Source organism: Carassius gibelio, chromosome A4 (genome assembly GCF_023724105.1).
Source record: "Carassius gibelio isolate Cgi1373 ecotype wild population from Czech Republic chromosome A4, carGib1.2-hapl.c, whole genome shotgun sequence".
Classification (NCBI taxonomy): domain Eukaryota; kingdom Metazoa; phylum Chordata; class Actinopteri; order Cypriniformes; family Cyprinidae; genus Carassius; species Carassius gibelio.
Window position 1 is genome coordinate 2,676,771 of NC_068374.1, and position 15,335 is coordinate 2,692,105.

At 42.7% G+C, this 15,335-nt stretch overlaps 1 pseudogene; it reads right to left on the reverse strand.

Annotated features, from left to right (window-relative positions):
- The window catches only part of LOC127980916 (complement C3-like), a 47,995-nt pseudogene extending 38,388 nt beyond the window's left edge, over positions 1 to 9,607 (reverse strand).
- Positions 9,608 to 15,335: the final 5,728 nt, after the last annotated feature.

The window sequence follows — 15,335 nt, forward strand, 5'->3', positions numbered from 1 at the left end:
GTAAACACTGTAACTGAGCACTGCAAAGGAAACTCAGACAGAGTTTATTAGTAGACACGTAACCACCAGCAATTAAATACACATAAGTATATACAGAGAGGGTTACATGTACTCACTCACCCTCCTACGCCGGAGCCCCGCTCAAGGGGTACCTCCTTTTAACCTGGACCATCAGTTTCAGGTTGGTTGCAATGGACATAGAACCATAAAAAAATATTATAGGTCCAGCATAGGAGACTGTTATGCGAGAGGTTTCCACCTAACCTCGATCAGGTGGAGAGCTGGTGGTTACAGGGGAATTAGGAAGGGGAGTATAAAAGCAGAAGTTAACCGTTCGAAGTCGATTAACGCATATACGCGTTTGTCTTTTCTTTTAGTAGATACCTCGGTATCATTCTGATTTGGACGAGAATGCTGCCTCGTCTAGATCATACCTCTTAGGTTCTGCTTACCTCCTCGTGACCCACGATTCCTCTAACCCCTGCCCGCAGGTGGGGGAGGAGCGTGAGTTGCGACACTAGCCTTCTGTGCCCATCTTTGATCCTCAGATCGAGACAGGCCAGGACCCCTATGTTGTTTGGGCTCAGACCTGGACCTTCGTGGGACGAAGGATCTGAAAGCAGCAGAGCGCGCCTTCGTCTCCCTGAACTTTTCAAATCGCCGCCTCAACGGAAATACCGAAAAGTTCAGAAGGCGAAACCTGAGCATCGGGCAGAAAGCATTTTCTTTCCTCCCGATGTCTGTTCATCCACAGATGTCTCTCCACTGCCACCATGGCCGCCATAGTCCTGCCCCATGGCGGAGGCGGCCTGCTTGGTAGCATGGAGAGAGATCCATGGTGTGGCGCAGCTCAGCTACCAGATCGGAAAAAGGCCCCAGCCTCTATCCAGGTCTCTTAGCAGATCAGTCTGATATGCTTGAAGCACCAGCATTGTGTGTAATAAAGCCTCAGCCTGACCTGCTACTGCGTATGCCTTGCCATTTAAGCGAGATGATTTTCTGAAGGGGCTTAGATGGCAAGGAGGGAGAATAAGAGAGGAGGTTTCCCCTGCAGAAAGAAAACATTTTTCACATATAAAAATTTATAAATTATTTATAAAATTTTTAGCTCTTTCTACAGGGGCATTCCCTCCTAGCCGCTTTCACGCATCACCTCGATGTCGGCAGATTACTTTAATGCCGAAACCGATGGATGCAAAAAGAAAACGGCATCTTTCATTTCTTTTTAATCTCTGTATGGAGATCATGCACAAATGAAAGGCTCACCTGAGCTGGAGGGTTATGGTCAAAAGGTAATTTTCGCTCGATAACCTCCAACAGCTCTACATACGCAGGGCAGGAGAATTGAGAAGGCTCAGCCTCAGCTTCTTCACCATCCTCAAATATCTCCTGCTTTTCCTGGGTAAAAACCCAGCAGAGCACTAACCTCAGTATGAGAAAGTGTTAAAGATATAACATCATCCTCCCAAGGCTCTCTCTTGTCCGCCGCCCCTTTTTTTTTTTTTTTTTTTTTTTTACGATCTCGAAAGGGAAAGTCCCTCTTTAAACCATTCAGACAGATCCATATGTATTCTCACGAGCTCATTTTCTTTCCTGCCTCAGCGTGGACAGATCCTGAACCGCGGGAAGCAGATGGCTTGCCTTTTTTTTTTTTTTTTTTAGAAGAGAGATGAACGAGAGCGGAGCTTTTTCCATTGAAAAAACGCTCATAGTGCACGCAGATTGCCTCCTCAAAGACATCGTGTGCGTGCTCTTCACCCAAACAAATGACGCAAAGATCGCGTGTGTCATCGGGTGTCAAATAACGCCGACACGGATGCACACATCGTCTAAACGCTTGCTAGTTGTCGCCATGATAAACAGAGAAAGATCGCCCTTACCGGTTCTTTCAGATGCACGCTTCAAACAAAACAGTCAGTTGAAGATGAAGAAGATAATGACGTGCTCTCCCGGTGCTGATTTATAGTCGCGCCGATAGTGACGTCGGAGGCTGTCGACGGCCAACAAGTTGGTGTTTTTTCATTGTATGCTTCAGACACGGGTCACGACGAGGTGTTCCCCAAAGCGCCCCCTAGAGGACGCAGTTCAAAGTTCCCTCGAAAGGGAACTGTAGAGTCACACTGAAGGCATCAAAACTATGAATTAACACATGTGGAATTACATATGGAATTATATACATAACAAAAAAGTGTGAAACAACTGAAAATATGTCATATTGTAGGTTCTTCAAAGTAGCCACCTTTTGCTTTGATTACTGCTTTGCACACTCTTGTCATTCTCTTGATTCTCTTCAAGAGGAAGTCACCTGAAATGGTCTTCCAACAGTCTTGAAAGAGTTCCCTGTGTATATATATATATATATATATATATATATATATATATATATATATATATATATATATATATATATATATATATATATATATATATATATATATATATACTATTACAACTGACGAGGTTAACGAATTGTGGAAGTGTTGATTATATAATACTTTTTTCAATCTTTTCACATCATATGAAAGGCTACAGTGATGAGCATTGAGTAAACAGAGTCTGTTTATCGTGTGCAGGCAGTGATATAATGCTCGTCATTATTGCAACACGTTTTCTCTAACAGCAAACACATGAATAGACCACATGAATACAGTAAGAGCTTTGTTGTGCAGCATAACAGCGTCATTTATTGTAAAGGCAGTTTAAGCAAGTGTTCAGATATACACGCGATTATATATATATATATATATATACAGTATATATTATATATATACAGTCGATTAATGCATATATGCGTTTTGAGTCATTTTCTCTGGATAACCCAGAAAAGAATTTAAATTACACTCTCAGTTTTAATCGTACAGATAAGAGCAATACATTAATCGAATCTGTAAAGGGTCTACTTTTTTTTGGATACAGACATAATAACAAAACACCTTAGTGCACTTATAAATTAAAGATAACAGACAAGGTTCGCTGTCTACAGCCTTTGTGTGCTCTGATCTTCATTTACAAACACGTCATTAAAATGAACTGTAACTCCGTGAATACTCAACGAAGAGACATGAGAGAGATATCTATAGAAAGCCTGAAATGTCTACATTTAAACTAAATATGTGCTACCGAAAACAAATATTCTGAGATAAAGTAATCCAAATGAAAAAAAATGCGATGCCTATTTTTCATGTCTGCGTTCATTATATCTTATGTGACCACTCCCCCGCGTTTAACGCGCAATTCAGATTCAAACTGAAGCGCGCGGCTTGAATACACCCACACAGAAGAAAAAGCAGCGAGACTGTTCTTCAAGATTTTATTTTATTTTACTGTTTGCTTTGCGATGAGAGGAATAAGACATAAATCACTCCAAAAAGATGCGATGTGGTTGAGGATTTGAGAAATGGATTTCCTCAGAAAAAAGAATGAAGCACTTTATTCAGCAGAGATCATAAACATGAGTAAGTCTCTTTTTATTTATTTGTACTAGTTTTCACATAACGTGTAAACATTTTACTAGTTAGACTTTTTCCAAATACTTTTTCCAAACTATAATTCCTGACTAAATGTATAATCAAGTGAAACATTATGAAGTTTCAATAACAATATACAATACTATACCATTCAAAAGCTTGATGTAAATAATATAAATGTGACAAATAGAGATAACTCTAACTGTCACAGCCACACCTTCTACACTCCTGGAATCGGACACTTACGCCACACCCACTCGTCCCCAATCACCAGAATTCTGAACACCTGTGCATCAGGTGGATGCCATCACACACTGGCCTCAACCTGGTTCCATTAAAGAACTCCAACGCTTCCTGGGCTTTGCCAACTTTTATAGAAGATTCATCATATTCTACGATCGCTGGCGCCGATACAGGATGGCTGCCTCCGTGACGAGCTCCGCATATGTTTTTGTGTTTTTGTTAGTTTGTCCTGTCTTTAGTTATATTCCTGCCATCAGTTTCACCAGGGAAGAACTGCTGAACATTCGGCAGAACGCACCACAAGATGTTTTTCCGGATTTCAATTATTCAGATGTTTTAGTGAACGTTGTTATCGGAGGAGCGGCGGCGCTGATCAAGCGCTTCAGGACGCGCAGACGGGGGAAGCGAGCGGGAGCGCTCGTCAGACTCAGGAAGCACGGAATTCGAACGCCGTTGCCTAGCATCCATCTGCCAAATCTCCGCTCTCTACCCAACAAAACGGACGAACTCCTTCTGCTTTCTCGGACTAATAAGGATTTCACACACTCTGCTACTCTGTGTTTCACGGAAACCTGGCTGAATGACACCATACCGGACAGCGCGCTCCATCTGCCGGGCTTTCAGCTGTTTAGAGCGGATCGTGAATCAGAATCCACTGGGAAATCGCGCGGCGGGACATGCTTTTACATCAATGAACGGTGGTGTACAGATGTAACTGTGTTAAAGAAGACGTGCTGCTCAAATCTCGAAACACTCTTCATTAACTGCAAGCCGTTCTATTCGCCGCGGGAGTTTCACTCGTTCATTCTGGTCAGTGTTTACATCCATCCTCAAGCGCATGTGAGCTCAGCTTTACAGAAACTCGCTGATCAGATCACAGAGACAGAACAACAACACCCTGACTCTGTTTTAATCATTCTCGGGGACTTTAATAAAGCCAATCTGTCCCGTGAACTGCCAAAATACAGACAGCATGTTACTTGTCCCACAAGAGACAGTAATATATTGGATCACTGTTACACCACAATAAAGGATGCATTTCACTCTGTTCCACGAGCAGCTTTGGGACGTTCTGATCACCTTCTGGTTCATCTTATACCGTCCTACAGGCAGAAACTAAAATCAGCTAAACCTGTATCAAGGACTGTAAAAAGATGGACTAATGAAGCAGAGCAGGATTTACAATCTTGTTTTGACCTCACTGATTGGAGTGCCCAAACTAAATCAGCTCTCCGTGCCCACCTCCGTCTGTCAGTGGATCAACAGCTTCCTGACAGACAGGCAGCAGCTAGTGAGGCTGGGAAAATACACATCCAGCACCCGTACAATCAGCACCGGAGCTCCCCAGGGCTGCGTTCTCTCCCCACTGCTCTTCTCCCTGTACACCAACGATTGCACATCTAAGGACCCCTCTGTCAAGCTCCTGAAGTTTGCAGATGACACCACACTCATCGGCCTCATTCAGGACGGTGACGAGTCTGCTTACAGACAGGAGGTAAAAGAGCTGGCTGTCTGGTGCAGTCTCAACAACCTGGAGCTTAACACGCTCAAAACAGTGGAGATGATCATGGACTTCAGGAGAAACCCCCCTGCACTCCCCCCACTCACCATCATGAACAGCCCTGTGACTGCAGTGGAGTCATTCAGGTTCCTGGGAACCACCATCTCTCAGGACCTGAAGTGGGACATTCACATTGACTCCATCGTAAAAAAGGCCCAGCAGAGGTTGTACTTTCTCCGCCAGCTGAGGAAGTTTAACCTGCTACAGGAGCTGCTGAAACAGTTCTACTCCACCATCATTGAATCCATCCTCTGCACTTCAGTAACTGTCTGGTTCAGCTCAGCTTCTAAATCTGACCTCAGAAGACTACAGAGAGTAGTCCGGACTGCTGAGCGAATCATTGGTTCAACTCTCCCATCTATTCAAGAACTGTACTTATCCAGAGTGAGAAAAAGGGCTGTCAAAATCACTCTGGACCCCTCACATCCAGCACACTCCCTCTTTGAACTGTTGCCATCTGGTCGACGCTACAGAGCACTGAGCACTAGAACGACCAGACACAGGCCCAGTTTCTTCCCTCAGGCAATCCATCTTATGTACAGCTGACAATAATGGCGAACACACTACACTTTATATTTATATACACACACACTTTATTTATCTAACACACATACTTAGTATACACTTAAATTTTGCACACAATATATATGTACATACATAACTTCACTTTGTAATATACCTGCCTACAATTGTCATTTGTATATTGTCATTCACTGTCTACATATTTGTATTTTTTATTCTTTTATTATGTGTTTTATGTTCTGTCGCTGTCATTCTGTTGTACTGCGGAGCTTCTGTCACGAAAACAAATTCCTCGTATGTGTAAACATACCTGGCAATAAAGCTCATTCTGATTCTGATTCTGATTCAAAAATTACAGTTTACTCAGCTCACCTCTAACTTCTCTCCTCCGGAACTGGCCCAAGTCTCTGTCCTGGAACCCCGTGGCCACTGAAGCTTTCCACCAACTTAAACAAGCCTACAAGACCACTCCGATCCTAGTTCACCCTGATCCCAACCGACAGTTCATCATGGAAGTGGACGCCTCATCAACCGGTGTCGGAGCAGTACTTTCCCAGCGGCAGGGGGATCCTCCACGACTCCATCCATGTGCCTTCTTCTCGAAGAAGCTATCCCCAGCAGAGCAGAATTATGACATTGGTAACCGTGAACTAGTGGCCATCAAGCTGGCTCTGGAAGAGTGGCGTCATTGGCTGGAGGGAGCCCAGTTCCCTTTCGAGGTAGTAACAGACCACCGGAACCTGGAATACCTCCGTGAAGCTAAGAGACTGAATCATCGCCAAGATAGATGGGCCTTTTTCTTCACGAGATTCGACTTTAAAGTCACTTATCGCCCTGGCTCCCAGAACAATAGAGCTGATGCCCTCTCCCGTCTTCATCAGGCAGATCCAGAACCAGAATCTCCTGAACCAATCATCCCTCCAGCCATGATTGTAAGTCCCATTCAATGGAATATTGTTCGTCTGATTAAACAAGAAAACCTTCAACACCCTGCTCCGCCGGGAGGTCCAGAAGGGAAACTCTTCATCCCTCCTCAACATCGGATTACCCTCCTGGACTTAGCTCATACCTCTCCGGGATCTGGACATCCAGGCAGGTGGCGGACCCTCTTGCTCCTACAACAGCGTTACTGGTGGCCATCGATGGCTCTGGATACTGCCCGTTACCTCAAAGGATGCTCCGTCTGCGCCATAGCAGACACCCCTAGGAGACTACCGGAAGGTAAACTGGTGCCTCTGTCCATTCCTGAATGTCCATGGACCCATATTGGCATAAATTTCATGACTGACCTCCCTCCTTCTCAAGGAAACACCTGTGTGCTGGTAGTGGTCGACAGGTTTTCGAAGTTATGCAAACTCATCCCTCTCAAAGGACTTCCCACTGCGTTTGAAGCGGCAGAGGCACTATTCCACAATGTTTTCTGTCACTTTGGCATTCCAGAGGACATCGTCTCCAACAGGGGTCCCCAATTCATCTCCAGAGTCTGGTCAACTTTCTTCCGTCTTCTAGGGGTGTCCGTAAGCCTCTCTTCAGGATACCATCCACAGACCAACGGCCAGACGGAGCGTAAGATACAAGAGATTGGGAGGTTCCTGAGGGTATACTGCCACCGTAACCAGGACTGTTGGAACCAGTACCTACCCTGGGTGGGATATGCTCAGAACTCCCTCCAGCAATCTACCACCGGGCTCACCCCTTCCAATGTGTCCTCGGATACCAGCCTCCACTCTTCCCATGGTCAGGTGAGCCCTCGGAGGTCCCAGCGGTAGATCACTGGTTCCGACAGAGCGAGAGGGTCTGGGACTCGGCTCACGTGCATCTCCAGCGGGCAGTTCGGAGGCATAAGGAGCAAGTGGACGCTCGTCGAAGACCTACGCTGCAATACCAACCTGGGCAGCAAGTCTGGCTCTCGACAAGGGACATCCGCCTCCGGCTGCCCTGCTGTAAGTTGAGTCCCCGATACATCTGACCATTTAGGATTGAACGGCAACTGAACGAAGTGACCTATAGACTCCAGCTACCTGCACAGTACCGTATCTCACCTTCATTCTATGTTTCACTCCTCAAACCCTTCACTGAACCTTTGTCTCCTCCATCCACAGAGCCTGGTGATGATGCCGTACCTCCTCCTCCAGCCATCGAAGAAGACAACGACATCTTCCGGGTGAGAGCTATTCTCGACTCTCGACGACGGGGTCCTCAACTTGAGTACCTTGTAGACTGGCAGAACTACGGCCCGGAGGAGTGTTGCTGGGTTAATCGTAACGACATCCTGGACCCCAGTCTTCTCACTGACTTTCACCGAGACCATCCAGACCGCCCCGCTCCCCGTGACCGAGGTAGACCCCGTCGTCGCACAAGATCCCAGCCGTCAGGAGCCGCCTGTGGAGGAGGGGGTACTGTCACAGCCACACCTTCTACACTCCCGGAATCGGACACTTACGCCACACCCACTCGTCCCCAATCACCAGAATTCTGAACACCTGTGCATCATCACCAGTGCCACATATAAAGCCATCCGTCACCATCACCCAGTGTCTGGTCTTGCACCGATCTCCTCACCCTTACCGAACCGCCTATCGTCTAACCTACCTGATCCTCCGGACCCCCGTCTTCATCATCTGTGTTCCTGTGCCCATCGTCTTCATCAGAGTCTTCATCTGTGTCACCATCACCTAAGGAAAGTTGTATTATCACTGTGTCATCTTCGTGTCAAGATTCACCTGTGTCTGAAACCTCTGTGTCACATTAAATACTATTTCACTGAATCATCTGTGTCCTCGTCTGTGTCTGACACTAACAAATGTAAAAACAATGCAGTTCTTCCAATTTATTCCCCCTAAAAGAACCTGAAAAATATTCTCAGCTCTTTTCAACATTAATAATAATAATAATAATGATGATGATGATAATAAATGTTTTTTATTTTTTGGTAGAAAATAAGATTGTTAAAAGGATTTCTGAAGGATTGTGTGACTGGAGTAAGGATGTCAAAAAATTTGTTTGAAAGTAAGCTTTGATTGTCCCTAAAAAACTGTTTAACTGCTCCCCCAAGTGGATATTAAATTATGTTGTGGGATAATTAAATATATATTCTTAATATTCTACAAACATAAAATTATATAGATTTATTTTATTCTCACATTCTTTCTTGTAAGTCCTCCCTCAGTGGCACAGCTGACTGAGAGGCTCATTATGCGGCTCATTATGCAGGCCTTTGTCTTCTCAGGTGTAAATCACAATGATATTCATGATAGTTGACGCCTACTCGCATATGACTTTTACCAACAAAAAGTGTCATAGAAAATTTAAATCAATATATTGTTTTCTGTGAATGAGTAAACAAGATGATTTTCACATCATTCAGAAAGAAAAATTCTAGACTACAAGCTCCAGTTCTAAACAATCCCGGGAACCAATGTTATGTATGTGTTTTATGGCCTTATTCAAGCAATTTAAAATTTTTAGTTTTTCACTAACCATGCATAACATTTTTTTTCTCAAAAATACAATCATGTACATACATGAATTTCACATATTATTATAGCCCAGTTTGTGCTGTTTACAGTGATATTAGACTTTACCCATTTAGATATTTATAAGAAAATGGAAGCTTTTGCATAAGTTCTGCCAGGAAGACTCAATTGTTAGCGTCACCTATTACCTTTTCAATTGTCCAATCACGTTCTAATAATAGAAGTATAAAAGAACCTGTGCTTACACTTGTCTGAGTTTGCAGATGCTGAACGCTTCACTCACCACCACCCACCCCTCCACCACCAAGATCGGCTCCTCCTTCATCAATAACAAGCATCTTCTATGCATCTCCCTTACCACCACAGGATGTTCTTCCCCTCCAACCATCCCACCACCACCAGGATGGTCCCTCCTAAAACATCACAGGGGTCGGCTGCGCCCCTGCCTTCATCTTCAGGCAGGAAATACTGAATCCGTACCCTCGGACAGCTATTTACGGATGGGGCCTTACTCCAAATACAAACATACAGCTTGCTGGGTCATAAATAAATGTATGAATTATTACAATATCTTCTCCGAGTCTTTCTGGTAGAACTGAAAGAAAGCACAAATATCAGGGCATGACAAAACTTCTCCAGGCCCCAAAAATACCCTTAGACTCCAGAGGGTTAAGAGATACATCAATAACTGTAAAGAAACTGTAAGTTATTTATAGAAGTGTTATTGACATTATGCCAGATCTGCCCTGGTCTGCCATTGTCTGTGATGTTTGTTCACTGTAATATTTACCAGTAAATAAAGGCTATAGCTACTTAATTGAATTAATAAAAACAACCATATCATTATTATTTTCTTTTTAATTCAATTTCTATAAAAAGATTTCCCACAAATTCTGTGTTGTGTATTTTCTGGTAATCAAATGAAGATAATATTAATTTATACTTAATGAAACTTTTTTGTCAAACAAAGCTGCACAACTGACCTTTATACTGTTAAAATTAAAACATGGAAGAAAATTTGTGATATATTACTTTAAAAAATAAAATGTTGATTAGTTTATAATTATTACATTAGTGTTAGTATTATTATTACATTGAAGGTCTCTAAACTCTACTGTACAATAATGATATATTTCCCAAGTTAAACCGCACTTTTATAAACCTATGAGTTTCTCTGTGTGTGTATGACATGATGGTAATTTCTCTCAAATGAAATGGGAAAATTCTGATGAAGTGACTTAACTCTCAGAGCTGCTCTGGAGATGACTGATATGCGTTTATGTCCTTATATGAGACTGAAACACACGATTGTCACGCGAAATGTGGTACCGATTGATTTAATGTGAACCGGTACTCGGTAGTACCGACGTAATTTGGTCGGTACCCTTAAAAGAGTTTGGTACCCAACCCTAGTAAACAGTCACATTTAACTTCTTACCCACATCATGAATGACTGCCTAAAGCCTTGTCTAAAGCCTTGTTTATCTTAGACATCACTCTTGAATGACTTTTTACAGTGTATGCTAAAATGAATGTCAAAGATGAATCTGAATTAAAAACTCTTAATTACGTGTAGTTAAAAAAAAACTTCTTATTGCAAGTGAATACAACTTACTGATCATGAGCCCAACATTTAGCCCAACAAGGCAGGAAAACATTCAGTCTACCTGAAGGAAGACTTATTTCATTGTAAGTTAATGCTGTTAAATGGAGAGTAAAAAAAAAACTTTAGTGTAGGCTATTCTTTAACAAGGAGCTCATTACATGTATATATATAGTGTTCCTGTAGCTCAATTGGTAGAGCATTGTGTTATTAAGCGCAAGGTTGGGGGTTCGATTCCCCGGGAACACATGATAGGTAAAAATTTATAGCCTGGATGCACTGTAAGTCGTTTTGGATAAAAGTGTCTGTGTAACGGTGGAGTGAAGGAAAATCAGGAAACAGATGCAAGTTAACAGTTTTAATGAAGTGAGATGAACAAATAAACACAAAGGAACAATGAGGCTGAGAAGACGACACGTGGTGGTGGTGAGGAGGTGAGGAAACCGGATGATGGCGGAGAGAAGGAGAGTAGTCCGGATGATGACGGTGAGTAGGCAGCAGGAGAGGATGGCACAAGAACTGCGGGGAATAGGGCCGAAGGTAAGTGTCTGTGGCTTAGTGGATGTGCGGAGAGTGGATGAGGTTCTGGGAAAAACGCAGACAACACTAGAGCCAACAAACAGGGTAACCGACATTAAACAACAATCTCACAAACACAAGACACGAGACAAGCTAATATATAGGGGAAGATTAATGAGTGACAGCTGTTGCTGATGACAATTAACGGAGACGCCCACAAGCTAATCAGTGCAGACGCAAAACACACAGATTTCACCACAAAGGGCAAACACCCCGAGAACACGATTTACCCCCCCCCCCCTCTAAGAACTCCCCCCTCTGTCTCGAGCCCAGAATATGATTAACCGAATAAGTCGGTTCCCCATCTACGAGACGCGGCGGCGGGGGAACCGGAGTAGGTAGATTAATCAGAATCAGAATCAGAATGAGCTTTATTGCCAGTTATGTTTGCACATACAAGGAATTTGTTTTCGTGACAGGAAGCTCCGCAGTACAACAGAATAACAGCGACAGAACATAAAATACATAATAAAAGAATAAAAAATACAAATAAGTAGATAGTGAATGACAATATACAAATGACAATTGTAGGCAGGTATGTTACAAAATGCAGTTATGTATGTACATATATATTATGTGCAAAATTTAAGTGTATACTAAGTATGTGTGTTAGATAAATAAAGTGTATGTGTGTATAAATATAAAGTGTAGTGTGTTCGCCGTTATTATCAGCTGTTCATAAGATGGATTGCCTGAGGGAAGAAACTGGTCCTGTGTTTGGTTGTTCTAGTGCTCAGTGCTCTGTAGCGTCGACCAGATGGCAACAGTTCAAAGAGGGAGTGTGCTGGATGTGAGGGGTCCAGAGTGATTTTGACAGCCCTTTTTCTCACTCTGGATAAGTACAGTTCTTGAATAGATGGGAGAGTTGAACCGATGATTCTCTCAGCAGTCCGGACTACCCCATGTAATCTTCTGAGGTCAGATTTAGAAGCTGAGCTGAACCAGACAGTTACTGAAGTGCAGAGGATGGATTCGATGATGGTGGAGTAGAACTGTTTCAGCAGCTCCTGTGGCAGGTTAAACTTCCTCAGCTGGCGGAGGAAGTACAACCTTTGCGGGGCCTTTTTCACAATGGAGTCAATGTGAATGTCCCACTTCAGGTCCTGAGAGATGGTGGTTCCCAGGAACCTGAATGACTCCACTGCAGTCACAGTGCTGTTCATAATGGTGAGTGGGGGGAGTGCAGGGGGGTTTATCCTGAAGTCCATGATCATCTCCACTGTTTTGAGGGTGTTAAGCTCCAGGTTGTTGAGACTGCACCAGACAGCCAGCTCTTTTACCTCCTGTCTGTAAGCAGACTCGTCACCGTCCTGAATGAGGCCGATGAGTGTGGTGTCATCTGCAAACTTCAGGAGCTTGACAGAGAGGTCCTTAGATGTGCAATCATTAGTGTACAGGGAGAAGAGCAGTGGGGAGAGAACGCAGCCCTGGGGAGCTCCGGTGCTGATTGTACAGGTGCTGGATGTGTATTTTCCAAGCTTCACTAGCTGCTGCCTGTCTGTCAGGAAGCTGTTGATCCACTGACAGACGGAGGTGGGCACGGAGAGCTGATTTAGTTTGGGCAGGAGGAGGTTTGGGATGATCGTGTTGAAGGCCGAGCTGAAGTCCACAAACAGGATCCTCACATAAGTCCCCGGTCTGTCTAAGTGTTGCAGAACATAATGCAGTCCAATGTTTACTGCAACGTCCACAGACCTGTTTGCTCTGTAGGCAAACTGAAGAGGATCCAGCAAGGGCCCAGTGATGTCCTTCAGGTGGGCCAGCACCAGTTTTTCAAATGACTTCATGACTTCATGACTACAGACGTTAGAGTTTGGACTAATGTGTTGGGGGAGTTGAAAAAATGGCGGCAGCAGATAGCAGCTTGGCAGGTGCTGATACTGATGCTCTTCTTTTTCTAAAGACATCTGAAAAACCGCCCGATCTAAGATATGTCCCTAAAACCTGGATATATTGGCCATTAAAGCCAATCAAAGCCAAGGCGTTAAATGTGCTTATTGCATCGCTCTACTTGACGACGATCATCGCTATGCAAATGTGTGGGAGTTGGACTGCTGCCATTGAACGATGGTAAACCATGCATCGGTCCTATGGAACCCATTGACAAAGCCAAAAGGAATATTCGGAGGACATATCAACATACGTAGCGTAATGTCTAAAACGGAACAGTTGGAACATCTACTGTTGGGATCAAATCTACATTACCTGTGTCTTTCTGAGACTTGGATAACAGCTACAACTCCTGTATCGGCATTTATGATTCCGGGATATAAAGTATACAGACGGGACAGGGGAAAGGGGAAAGGGGGCGGGGTTTTGATTTACGTAAAAGACAGTATTGACAGTCACCAAATAGACATTCCAGATCAAACTATAGAGTGTGTTGGTGTTACAATCAAACTATCGCCTCAAATGTCATTTATTGTACTTTGTGTTTATAGACCACCAAATGCAACAAGTGATTTTTATACTGGTTTAACAAAAATTTTAACAACATATGAACGAAAGGAAATATTGCTCATGGGTGACCTCAACGTAAATTGGCTTGATAAAGGCAAGAGGAAACACCTAAAAGATATTGCAAACTCAATACAAATGACACAATTGATTAAAAAGCCTACTAGAATAACAAAAACGTCTCAAACTTTGATAGATTTAATTTTCACTAATAAACCAGACAGGATAGTTAAAACATACAACCTAATAACTGGACTATCCGATCATAATTTTGTTCTAATAGCCAGGAAATTAAATAAATCAAGAAACATAAACAAAGAACATGCAAATAAACAATGCAAAATTACTCATATTCCTAAAAGAAATCAAGAACACCTTAAAAATGATTTAAATGAAATTGACTGGGCCTCCAAAATTGATAAAGATAGCTGTGTACATACATGCAACAATATTATAACTGCTATAAAGAGTAAAGTTGATAAACATACACAGCTTAAACATAGAAAATCACATAAAAAGAGTCTCCCGTGGTTTAATGAATCCCTTTGGGATACAATGAAACAGAGAGATAAAGCTCTCAAGGTTTCTCTTAAATCTAAATTAACCACTGATTATTACATTTATAAATCTCTTAGAAATAAAGTTACCATGCTGCTTCGAAAAGCAAAAGCAAATTTTTTTCTTAATTTAATCAAAGAGGCCAGTGGTAATTGTAAAAATCTGTGGAGAAGTATGGACAAACTATTGGGAAGGCAAAAATAAATCAGGAGCTTTTACAGCTCAAAATCAATGGAATTGTTCAAAATGAGAGCTCTATTTTGGCTAAACACTACAATGATTATTTCTTGGATTCTGTATTAGACCTGGCGGAGACTTTCCCTGAAGTGAACTGCTGCAGAGATGATCATGGGGATGGTAATGCGTCTTACTTTAGGTTGCAGAATATAGATGAAGACAAAATTTTCAAAATAATGTCAGATTTAAAAAATAGTAAAGCAAAGGATATATTCGGACTTGATACATCACTTTTAAAAGAACACAAAACTATTTTAACTTCTCCACTAACAATAGCTGTGAATCAATCCATAAATGAAAACAATTTTCCTTTGGCGCTAAAAAAAGCAGTAGTCAAGCCGATTTTCAAGTCAGGAGACAAGCTCTGTGTCTCAAACTATAGACCTATTAGCATTCTACCAGCCATCTCAAAAATCTTTGAGAAGGTGGTGGCAGAACAGCTAGTGGAGCATCTTAACCACACTGATGCATTACATCCGTGCCAGTTTGGGTTTAGGAAAAGATACTCCACAGAGTCTGCGTGCTGCTACCTACTAGAAGACATCAAATCCAGTCTTGATGGTGGAGGTGTGGTAGGGGCGGTCTTTCTGGACTTGAAAAAGGCCTTTGATACAGTTAATCATCAGCTTCTT